Here is a 13434-nt window from a genome sequence, read left to right on the forward strand (position 1 = left end):
ATCTAAGAACAAGGACTACAAAAGATAGAGATGTATGAACACCTGCAAAGTATCACGAGTTAGACAAAACGAAGACCTTTTCAACATGTTAGCTATCTCTTCTGATCCAGTCATATCATCTATGAGGTATGTAAGAACACAAAAAGATCGTACAGATGCGTATAGCTCAGAAATGGTTCCAGTGACGATGACTATGTTAAGATAAAATAAGTTTCTCACTTCTTATCACAACAATGAAAAAGAGATTTACTAATCAATTTTGTTACTTTACTGAAAACTTTTTAGCATAAATGGGCAGTGCCACTCCCTTTTTCCAAAATTCGTTGGCTGTTTAATCTTTGGCTCAAATAAAATTACATTGAACCTCTTTCAATAACTTTTAGTTATTAATAAAATACATATTTGGCTTGTAAATTAAAAAAAAAAAACATGTAAAATTTTACGATGAATTTTGAAGCACCTTGTTATTGTGGCACCAAAAACGGACTTTTGAGTTTTATAAGAGTATTGTCATTTAAAAGAAACAATACGTATATTGATTTTGGTAGTTATTGATTACGTGACTACTTAGATACAATTTTTTATCATAAGTGGGCAGCGCCACGCTATCTTATCAAAATCATTAGTTTATCTTATTTAATGCTTAAATACGTCATTATAAGACAAATCTCATTTTATTTTTTTATTTTTTACTATAAACATTTTGTTTTTTTTTTTTTGAAGCACCCTGTATATGTGACATTCTGAGCTTTCACACAATAAAACTTCAAATAATTAGCTTTCATTTGCATTTTAAATTTTTAAAATATCTTCATTGGTTCAAAAGTTATGATTTTTGCAAAGAAAAAACTCAAAAGGCGCCACTGTGGGACGGTTCAAAGGAGATTGTATTTAATGCGGTTCACTCAAAAGCCAGATGTATGGTGGAGAGAACAATTGGTAATTAACAGGGCGGTGGAAAATATTATGCAACGATAAGCGCGGAAGATATGCCTCACAAAAGGTGGCAATGTTTTCCAACGTTTGCGCAGCTCTACACAACATATGTATGGAATTTAAAGTCCGTTTTAACTAACCAAGTGTTACTGCAAATGATGTTGCTGTGAATTGGTCAAACCATTCGAAACCAAATAAAGCAATCCCTTGTTAATTAAAATATAAATGCCCAATCACAAAAGCTAATATACAGGCGTCTTGGCTGAAGTTCTTAGCAAGTTTGGCTTAAGGTGAAATATTTTCGCAATTTTTTCAAAAAAGTGTATCAATATACATATAATATAGGCAATATAAGTTGAGAACTTTCCGATGGAGTGGTTCTGGCACAAGCCTTAAACCAATTCGCTCCAGACGTTTTTACAGGTAAGTGTGAGATATTCTTAAGAAATAACTAAATAAAGTATAATAATCCTTTTACGTTTACAGGTGCTTGGTTGTCCAAAATAAACACAGGAATAAATTGCCGCTTGAGGATGAGCAATTTAAAGAAAGTTATTGAAGGTGTATATGATTATTACAGCGATGTATTAGGTTATCATTAGCAGATGTTCATCGACCTGATGCTCAACGTATTTCCAAAAAATGTGATCCTGTTGAGCTCGAGCGTTTATTACAGCTTGTACTATGTTGCGCAGTAAATTGTGCTGCCAAGCAAGATTATATACGACAACTAACGCGCTTAGAAGAATCACTTCAAGCTAAGTAATATAATGCGTGCCGTTGTGCCATATCTTTAATGTGTCATTGTCCACTGGCGTTTTCATTGATCGATGGAAATTGGCTTCTATTACTCCAATCTTCAAGTCTGGAAATAAGAGCGAGGTAGCAAACTCCAGGCCAATCTCTAAACTATCAACCTGTTCAAAACTGTTTGAGAAAGTAGTAAAGGAGAAGTTGGCTTTTGCTATTAAAGGAATAATCGATCCATGTCAGCATGGGTTTGTTGCGTGTCGTTCAACAGTGACAAACTTAGCTGTTTTTTCGCAATACTGTGTTTCTGCTTTTAAGGATGGGTATCAAGTTGATACTATATATACAGATTTCTCTAAGGCGTTTGATACAGTGTCCCACAAGATACTTCTTCAGAAACTTGAGTACATTGGTTTCCATTCAGCTTTTCTGTCATGGTTAAAGTCATACCTGACAAACCGAATTTTATTTGTTGAAATCGAAAATATGAGGTCGTATGAGTTCTTGGCAATCTCTGGGGTGCCACAAGGTAGTATTCTCGGTCCAATCTTATTTGTTATCTTCATTAATGACGTCGGCTTATATTTAAAGCATTCAAATTATTTACTTTATGCTGATGATTTAAAACTGTTTAGGCGTATCACCACTGTATCTGATGCATTGCTCCTACAGAGAGATTTGGATGCTCTTAATGTGTGGGCTTTTAATAATCATCTGAGACTTAACAGTAGCAAATGTTGGCATATAACGTTTTCTAGATCTACAAGTGCGCTTACGTCAACATACTATATCGCTAATACATATCTTGCCTCGGTCAAAGAATTTCGTGATCTTGGTGTCATTTTCGACTCTTCGTTCACTTTCGTTAACCATGTTAACTATCTTATACCAAAAGCGTATGCTAATTTAGCTTTTTTACGGCGTTATGCGAAGGATTTTAAGGACCCATACACTAGGAGTATATTGTATAATTCATTAGTGCGATCTAAATTAGAGTACGCCTCTATCATATGGAATCCCATTTACAGCACATACTCTGCTAGAATTGAAAGGGTTCAACGTAAATTCATTCGATTCGCCCACCTACCCCTTCATTTTGTTAATCCCCTACCACCTTATATAAACAGGTGCATGCTTATAAATGTTATGCCACTGCATGTCAGACGCTCAGTACAACATTTAATGTTTATTTACGATATTATCTCTGGTACTATTGATTGCTCAGCTCTGTTGGAGCAGTTAAATTTTCTAGTTCCTAGTAGATCTCTACGCTCTCATAATATATTCTACGGTGAAGTTCTGAGAACCAATTACCTTAGCTTTGCCCCTCTCACAAGAGGTCTCGAAGAGTTTAATAAAATTTCCAGAATGCTAAATTTTGACTTTGCAATGCCCAGGCCTTTGTTTAAGTTACGGATTGAGTCTTACTATCGAGACAATTTATCTCATCCTTGAATTAATTAATTTTAGTTGCTTAGTTTTAAGTTAATTTGCAAACTTGTAAATCTAGTCAGTAAGGTTTCTGCCATTGACTCAATAAATATGAATATGAATATGAATATGAATGCTAGCAGTGCAAGATCTTGAGTCAATTTGACAATGACAGTGTCCATCTCGTACTTCGTCAAGTATAGCTAATTTCGATTATAAAATATTGCAGGAAGAACGAGATGCTTTGGCTCAAAAGTGTTTTGAATCTGATAAAAAGGTATTTGGTGGAATTGAGTTTCACTTAAAAAAGGTTATTTTAAATTTCATATTTTACAAATTTTATTACTCATAAATTGGTGATGATGGTGTATCACTGAGTCCTGTTCAAGCTGGTTCTGTAGGTTATTCTGAACTTCGTCGACAGCTCCATGGAATGAAAGAAGACCTTATACAATCAGATGCTGCACGAGAGGATCTGAAATTAAAAGTTCAGCAGCAAGAAAAGGAAATTCAAACAATACAACAGCGTAATGACGATCTGATAGTAAATATCGTCCATATTTATAATGCAACCAAAGATTAGCTATTTTCATTCACGTATTAATTTTATCTTTTTGCATTAAAGAAAAATACTTCTGAGTTAATACAGCTTAAAGATGAAATTGACGTGCTTAGAGAATCTAACGATAAATTGAAAGAGTGCGATATCCAATTGGAAAAATATAAGAAAACACCCGAAGGATATAACGATTTATTTCATAAATTCGTGAAACTTTCCGAATTTTGAGTAAAATTCTAAACTTTAAAGTGGCTTAATTCTTATTATATATTAACATATAATTTTCTAAAAAAAATAACGAAAATAATTTAAGTGAAAAGAAACTCGCTGGGACAAGGCTATAAAGGCGCCACTCCGTGTTTCCAAGAAAAAAAGTTGGGATTTTCCCACCTCTTGTATACTAACATAACGCCAACCTTTATCGTGGCAAATATTTTTTTTGTTTACATTTCATTTTGGTTACAACAAATTTAAAATTTCTCAGGAAAAGCAAAAACCTTATATTTTTATATTCCATACATGGAGAAACGACTTCTTATAACGCCGCTGTTGTTGGTTCTAATTCTTTCATACTTTTACTGGGGTGTATTTGAATATATCATACCAAAATCTGTGAAGAATCTATTGGTTAGGGCCTTTGTGAATTAAGCTAACGATATGCACCTGTAAGATAACAGATAAAAGAATAACAATTTTTATCAATCTTTTTTTTATATGTTAGCTAAAATCATTACATGATTTATATAACAAAGGTACTACAGTTCTTACAAATATGACTGGAATTCAATAAAATGTTTCTATTCAATAAATATCTAATATATATTATAAATGGGAAAGTTTGGTTGTTTGTGTGTCCGGACGTTTGTCTTTGTGACTCAAACATGCAAGCACGGCTGGACGGATGTGGATGAAATTTTGCACACATATAGCCAATAGTCTAGAAAGATCTACTAGATATATGTTTTTGAAAAGCGACGCGGTCCCCGCCCCCTAGGAACAGTTATGATTTAATTATTATATTTTTTCGTCTTTGTGACTGAATCACGCCAGAACGGCTACAGGGATTTGATGAAATTAGGGACAGAGACAATAGTCTACTGTCGAAATTTTTTTCGAACATGGAGGGGGCGGGGGGTCCCACGACTCCATCGAATAATTACTTTTTAACAATTTTTACACATTATATCTTTACGTATATTGACCTTCACCAATATTACAAACTCAATGGATCAAATAAGTCGAGGGCTTACAAAGTGAGCAGTGACACCCTCCATCTTCCCCCCCCCCCCCCCCCCCCCTATTTCGGTATCATATTGGGAAACTCCCGGAATCATTTGTGGGAAGTTTTCGGGATCCTTCTGATACCCTGTCGGGGTAATTTCGGGACTTTTTCTGGACAATGTCAGGGTAATTTCGGCAATTTTACAGGATCATTTCTGGATGGTTTTCGGGATCCGTCCGGGATCCCGTCATAGTTTTTTCGGAACTTTTTCCGCACTATCTCGGGATGATTTTGGGACCCTTCCGGTATCATTTCTGGATGATTCTCGCGATCCATCTGGGATCCCGCCAGGGTCATTTCGGAATAGATTTCTGAATCCATCTGGGATCCCGTCGGCTCGGTATCCTACCGGGATCATTTCTGGATCCCGTCAGGGTCGTTTCGGGACTATTCCGGGATAATTTCTGGATTGTTTTCGGGATCCCGTCTGGGTAATTTCGGGACCTTTTCAGGACTATTTCGGGGTCAATTGCGAACCCTTCAGAGACCAATTCTGGATGCTGTTCGAGATCCGTCAGGGTTATTTCGGTGCTTTCTCGGGATCATTTTGGGACCATTCCCTGATCATTTCTGTATAGTTTACGGAATCCGTCCGGGATCCCGTCGGGGTTATTTTGGGACCTTTTCGGGATTATTGCGAGATCATTAGGGGATCCTTCCCGGATCATTTCTGGATGGTTTTAGGGATCCGGTCAGGGTCATTTCGGGACTAATATTTGGGGAGCCTTCCGAAATCATTTCTGGATGACTTTCGGGATCCCTTCAGGGTAATTTCGGGACTTTGTCGGGATCATTTAGGGACCTTTCAAGAATCATTTCTGCATGGTTTTCGGATCCGTCGTGGATCCCGTCAGGAACATTTCTGGACTTCGTCGGGACTATTTCGGGATCACTTGTGGATGGCTTGGGGATTCGTCCGGGATCCCGTCAGGGTAATTTCGGGACTATATCGGAGTCATTTGATGACCCTTCAGGCATTATTTCTTGATGGTCTTCGGGATCCCGCCGAGGTAATTTCGTGACTTTATCTGTATTATTTCGGGATCATTTGAGGACCCTTCCGGCATCATTTCTGGATGTTTAACGGGATCCGTCCGGGATCACATCGGGGTAATTTCGGGACTTTTTCTCTACTATTTCGGGGTCATTTGCGGATCCTTCAGATTTCAATTCTAGATGGTTTTGGAAGCCGCCCGGTATTCCGTCGGGTAATTTCGGGATTTTTTCTGGACGATTTTGGGATCATTTGGGAGCCTTCCGGGATTCATTTCTGGATCCGAGTGGGATCCCATCGGGGTCATTTCGCGACTTTGTGGGGACTATTTTCGGATCATTTTGAGACCTTTCGAGGATAACTTCTGGATGGTTTTCGGTTCCGTCCTGGATCCGGTCATTGGAACTTTTTTCTGTGGGGTTTTCTGGATAAGTCTAGAATCGTGTCGTTGTCATTTCGCGACCTTTTGAAGACCCTTCCGGGAGCATTTCTAGATGGTTTTCGGGATCCGTCTCCGATACCGTCGGGGTCATTTCGTGGCTTTTTCTAGATAATTTCGGGATAATTTGGGGACCTTATCAGGTTATCATCTCAATTAGTTCTTTTTTTACTGTATTACAAAAATATAATACATTAGACAGAAAAAAATTTAAAGAGATAACTTGATAATCAGGCTAACTTGAACAGGCCATATATTTCATTTTATCCTTGCGGACGGGGACGCGGATAAAGGCTAGTATATATAACTTAAAGGATCAAAGATCCTTACACTAAAAAAAATTAAAGGGCCAACTTGCCCTGCAAACACAATAGAATAGCACAGTTAAGTTTTACAAAAAGATTTATTTTAGGATACTTATACTTCTAATAACAAATTTAGTGAATAGAATAAAGCATTGGTTAGATACCCAAACGCAACTGGCCTCTGCGTAGACTGGTGCTTAGTTTTATAACATTTCGTGTAGCTACATTCTGTAGCCAGACATATTCGACGTCTGGATGTAAGTGCGGCCTTGACTTCCCGCAGGTGTCTTACTTGGCTGGCATGTGCAATGCAAAAGTCGCACAACATTGTGAAATAGAAATATGCTGACTCCGCTGCAATGTGTATAGGTACTAACTTGGTTCCCATAGGTTTGATAACGTTGCGAAATATTGTCATTTCGCGATATGATGAAATGCACTTGGCCCTGAAGCGGGTGTTGGGTTGCAATTATGCTGCTTACAATAATTACGCTAACGCAGTTGCAGGTCGCCCATCAAACGTGGGAAGAATAATTATGCTGACACAGCTGCAGGTGGCCCATGCGACTGTGGGAAGAATGATTATGCTGACATATCGGCACGTGTAAACTTCAGCTTGTGGGAATCCAACATGTTGGGTGCCGCAGGGTGTTAACTCCTCCCCCTTTAAAGATCTGCGTCCCGCGGATTAGCTGGCAAAGAAGGATTTTCGCCTCTTCAACTTAGCCGATTTACAATTTTTATTTCAGGTAAGAGTATCCTTGCTGTGATCTTCCTCCAAGTGCACCAAATGAATGGCATAAGTAGCAATAACCCCGATCCTTCAGAAAGTGCGAACCAGTTGGTCTTGTCCCTTAGGTATTTCAGAAGTTTAATGTTTTCCATTGTTATACCGTGTACCAAGTTAAGGTTTAGTGATATGCTGTAGTTTGTAATGCTGGTCAAAACTGGTGGAAGAACCTTTACTCCAGAGCTACTAGTGCTTGAGTATGTTTCGTTGTTAATGACAATGGTCTCGTTGTCCATCTGAAGAATATAAGAACCATTTAGATAAATTAAACTTTTACCTGATCCTACTGTGCCCATAAAGTTATCAAGGAATATCGGGTCCTCTTTGATAACTACTACCGTGGATTCGTTGTATGTAGAGTAGGTACAATTTGTGTGTCCGCTTTGAGAAGGCGTGTCAGACAACCAGTTTCCGGTAATAAGTCAAGAGATTTCCGGGTGCAGATCATAGCAGAAGATAATTGCAAGCAATTTTCTCTTATCCTATAAGTCTCGAATTTGTTGGTCAGGATTGACCTGTATCGCAAATCTATACGGTGACCTCCTTGGATGTGTGCCCTTGTGATTAGGTGATTAAATCTGGCATCAGTGACCTTAGGCAAGAATAGCACATACAGAAGGAGTGTGCTGTTGGTGTAGATCGAAGGCTTGCCATATTCAATGGCTTCGATAGCGTTGCTCTATGGGAGGACGTCGATTTCACTAACAAGTTGGTAGACTTCTTCTTTGCTCAAAAGGTTGCTGTTAATAATGCCATCTTTAGCCATCTGGCAGGCGCGGATTAGCTCGTTAACATCCTCCTTTAAAATGGTTATTCTGTGCTGGGTTTCTTGCTCTAATTTTTCCAGTTGCCTTCGATCAAGGACATTGTTCGTGATGGTCACGATTCCATTTAGCTTCTGCAATAATTCATTAGTCTTTTTGAAAATGGCATTGTTTACCTTGTATTGCTGTTCATTATTTTCCTTGAGGACATTTTCGCTGCGAAGGACTTCGCCCAGTCGGTGGCATCAATCCGCTTAATTGATCGTGTTGCTCTTTCGGATTTATGTCCTCTTAGTTCGCTCAGGTGTGTGCGGATTCTGTTTAATTGGAATGATTGTACCTCTGTCGATGATGTTGTTTCATTAAGCGTTTCTAATGTTTGCTCTAGTCTGGTTGTTGAAAAGTCATATCGCTGCAGGTCAATGGTATGAATAAGTTTGAAGTGCCCATCAATGATCCAGCCGTACCCATCATGTATAGTAGCCAATGGAGAGTACATCTTGAATATATCATACGAATATACAGTTGCGCAGAGGCAGATGCTATGAAGTAGAAAAATTATTAAGCTAATTTGTTAGTACTCTTCCCATATCCCCTTACGTGTATTTTCAAATGTTTATTTATTCAAATATTCATCTTACCCTAAATTACTAACCTAATCTACAGTTTCATACATTCATTCATTTGTACAGTGAAAATCTTAGGAATATGTAAATATGTAGGCTGATAATTATTCTTATATTATTTTGAGTTGCGTGGGTTGTAAAGGAAAGTAAGTATTCGAAAGAACATTTAGATTTTGATTTTTTGTAACGAAATGACTTCGCTCTTTGTTTGATGTTAGTTGTTAGTATGTTAGTTGTTTCTCTTTTCTTTTTTTCTTTTTTTTTTATACTAAGTTGAGCAAAGCTCACAGAGTTTATTAACTTTGATTTGATAACGGTTGTTTGTACAGGTATAAAGGAATCGAGATAGATATAGACTTCCATATATCAAAATCATCAGTATCGAAAAAAAATTTGACTGGGCCTTGTCCGTCCGTCCGTCCGTCCGTCTGTCCGTTAACACGATAACTTGAGTAAATATTGAGGTATCTTGATGAAATTTGGTATGTATGTTCCTGGGCACTCATCACAGATCGCTATTTAAAATGAACGATATCGAAAATTTCGAAAAACCGAAAAAGTGCGATAATTCATTACCAAAGACGGATAAAGCGATGAAACTTGGTAGGTGAGTTGAACTTATGACGCTGAATAAAAAATTTGTAAAATTTTGGACAATGGGCGTGGCACCGCCCACTTTTAGGAGACGGTATTTTAAAAATTTTGCAAGCTGTAATTTCGCAGTCGTTGACGATATCATGATGAAATTTGGCCGGAACATTGCTCCGTATACTGTATGCATGCTTAATAAAAATTAGTAAAATCACAGAACGACCATGTCCACTTTAAAAAATTGAAGTCCGGATTTAACTTTTATTTCCGGCCTTATAAAATAAATGTCCGTATTTTAGTTTTTTTGTGGATTTTTTTTGAAAAAGGATGCATGGTTCGTCATGAAAATGCTATGGGAATCCCTGGAATCCCATACACTTTCACCAAGGAAAAGTTTTTCATCGGACTTTTACGAGTCAACAAAAAAAATACTTATTAAAATGAGTCACTTGTTATAACCAATCGTTATACCATAGGCCCCTCTAATGAGACAAATTCGATCTTCGAATGTGGTCGAAAGAGCTGGGCCCGAATTACGTATTCCGTGAACTGAACACTCGTCTCTTAAAAGTACTTATTTGGTATTACAAGATACGTGAACGAATAGCTGCTATCGAAATTCGGTATTATGTGTTCAGTGAACGTACACAACAAATCGTAAACGTCAAAAAATTTCATACGATAGCAAAAAGACGTTCGAGTGTATTTAAAATTGGTTGTAGTTTGAAAATTAAACGAATTAATTTATAGTTCTTACGTTTTAAATTTGTTTTTAAAAAGGTAAAGTGATTTTTGCACAACTAAAAAGGAAAATTTTATCAAACTGTGATCAATCTACAATTATAAAAAGGAAAATTTCGAGATTAATAATGTAAGTAAATAAATATAAAATAAGTAAAATTATTTATAATTATATATTTTAGATCCATGATCGCGAATCTGAAAACGGAATTGTCAGCCTTTGAGATTAGCACAAGTTGTTTTATTATTTTAATGGTGAATGTGTCATGCTGCCGTATAGAATTGGACTAAAATTCCATTCGTGCACCATTAACGATTTCGGACAATATTACTTTATTGAATTCATTAGGTTAAGTAAATTAAAATTGGTCCGAGCAAAAACTAGAAGCATCAGTAAAATGAAAACTTTAGTTTTGGCAACTAGGAGGAACTCTCTTCCACCTCTTTTTTATATTTATTATTAATTGTGCACTCATCACTAGAATTACCTGTGTTAATTTCTTTTTAAGCACTTCTTTTCCCCTTTTTTCCTTTTAAAAGTTGCTTAGGAATTTATTCCACATTGTAAGTAAATAATTTTTCTTATTTACAATTAGAATATCACATTTAACTGTCAAAATATCTATTACAAATCACCATTCAATCTATTACTGCCTGTCATAAATTACGATACGTTACTGAACATACCTCATAATACCAATATTGCCATTCGTACGATCAGTCCCGTAATCTTTATTCGTTCGATTGCCGTTTCGATCACGGAATATGTAATTTGAGCCCTGATCGAACGAATTTTCATTCGGTATTATGACACTCATTCGATCAAGACTAGGACCATTCTTCGATAATTCAATAAATTCAACCGTTCAGAAAAGCACATTCCCATTATCTGTCAAATAAAGTCAAAGCAAAATTATTTATTATGAAGAACAAAGCTTAAGTACTGGAACTAGCCAGAAGTATAAAATGCTGAAATAAATTTCAACGCGTAATTGTAGCTTTCTAAACATTGTAACTTTCTAAACATGTTGTTACATGTGTTAAAAACTGAACTTCATAATAACCATAGAAGCGTTCATGGACTTGCTATCCAGTAAAGATGAATGGCTGCAACAATGCATAAGAGCCAAGTCTATTCCAACCATTTTGAAATTGGCAAACATTCTCAGATTTTGCGCTAGGGATTGTCTCAACTGAGCATCGGGTACGAGAATGCACTCGGAATTTTTCCCACCTGATCCTTTCTGCAAGTTTCTTTTGTTATAAACGGTTTTTCTCCAATTTTTGAAATCAGTCTTCCAAGCAGTTGTTTTGTATTCACGACCTTGGACCTATATGTAGGGTTCTTAAATTATATTGACTCAATTATTATACTCAGTTGAGCAGAGCTCACAGAGTATATTAACTTTGATTGGATAACGGTTGGTTGTACAGGTATAAAGGAATCGAGATAGATATAGACTTCCATATATCAAAATCATCAGTATCGAAAAAAAATTTGATTAAGCCATGTCCGTCCGTCCGTCCGTCTGTCCATTAACACGATAACTTGAGGAAATTTTGAGATATCTTGACGAAATTTGGTATGTAGATTCCTGGGCGCTCATCTCAGATCGCTATTTAAAATGAACGATATCGGACTATAACCACGCCAACTTTTTCGATATCGAAAATTTCGAAAAATCGAAAAACTGCGATATGTCATTACCAAAGAGGGATAAAGCGATGAAACTTGGTAGGTGCGTTGAACTTATGACGCAGAATAGAAAATAAGTAAAATTTTGGACAATGGGCGTGGCACCGCCCACTTTTAAAAGAAGGTAATTTAGGAGTTTTGCAAGCTGTAATTTGGCAGTCGTTGAAGATATCATGATGAAATTTGGCAGGAACTTTACTATATGTATGCTTAACAAAAATTAGCAAAATCGAAGAACGACCACGCCCACTTTAAAAAAATGTTTCTGTGAAATTTTTTAAGTGAAATTTTTATAAAAAATTTAATATCTTTACAGTATATAAGTAAATTATGTCAACATTCAACTCCAGTAATGATATGGTGCAACAAAATACAAAAATAAAAGAAAATTTCAAAATGGGCGTGGCTCCGCCCTTTTTCATTTGATTTGTCTAGGATACATTTAATGCCATAAGTCGAACAAAAATTTACCAATCCTTGTGAAATTTGGTAGCGGCTTAGATTCCAGGACGACAACTGTTTTCTGTGAATAAGGGCGAAATCGGTTGAAGCCACGCCCAGTTTTTACACACAGTCGACCGTCTGTCCTTCCGCTCGGCCATTAACACGATAACTTGAGCAAAAATCGATATATCTTTACTAAACTCAGTTCACATAATTATCTGAACTCACTTTCTATTGGCAAAAAAATGGCCGAAATCTGACTATGACCACGCCCACTTTTTCGATATCGAAAATTACGAAAAATGGAAAAAGTGCCATAATTCTATACCAAATACGAAAAAAGGGTTGAAACATGGTAATTGGATTGGTTTATTGACGCAAAATATAACTTTAGAAAAAAACTTTGTAAAATAGGTGTGACACCTACCATATTAAGTAAAAGAAAATGAAAAAGTTCTGCAGGGCGAAATCAAAAGCCCTTGTGTTTAAGCGACTTAAACTATGACTTTTTTTCTTTCGTTTGTTTCATTAGCCATTGAGTGTGCTTGTAATTCTCAACTTGTTAGTGAAATATTCTAAAGATATAGTTTTAGTTTTTAATTTAAAATTGAGGTTCTTCGAGTAGAAGATGGGGTGCCAATACCTCAGAGCCCAGTGCTCGCCTCCATATCACATTTTTTAAGGGTTCTTCAAATAGAAGATGAGGTGGCTCATTAGAGCGAAACCTCAGAGCCCCCAGTGCTCGCCCCTAATGAATAAATACAAGAGGTTCTTCAAATAGAAGATGAGGTGGCTCATTAGAGCGAAACCTCAGAGCCCCCAGTGCTCGCCTCCATATCACATTTTTTAAGGGTTCTTCAAATAGAAGATGAGGTGGCTCATTAGAGCGAAACCTCAGAGCCCCCAGTGCTCGCCCCAATGAATAAATACAAGAGGTTCTTCAAATAGAAGATGAGGTGGCTCATTAGAGCTAAACCTCAGAGCCCCCAGTGCTCGCCCCAATGAATAAATACAAGGGGTTTTTCAAAGCAAAACAAGGTGGCTCATCCCGCAGCCAATACCTTGGAGCCCCCAGTGCTCGCCCCC

The sequence above is a fragment of the Eurosta solidaginis genome, chromosome 1 (genome assembly GCF_040869045.1).
Source record: "Eurosta solidaginis isolate ZX-2024a chromosome 1, ASM4086904v1, whole genome shotgun sequence".
Lineage (NCBI taxonomy): Eukaryota > Metazoa > Arthropoda > Insecta > Diptera > Tephritidae > Eurosta > Eurosta solidaginis.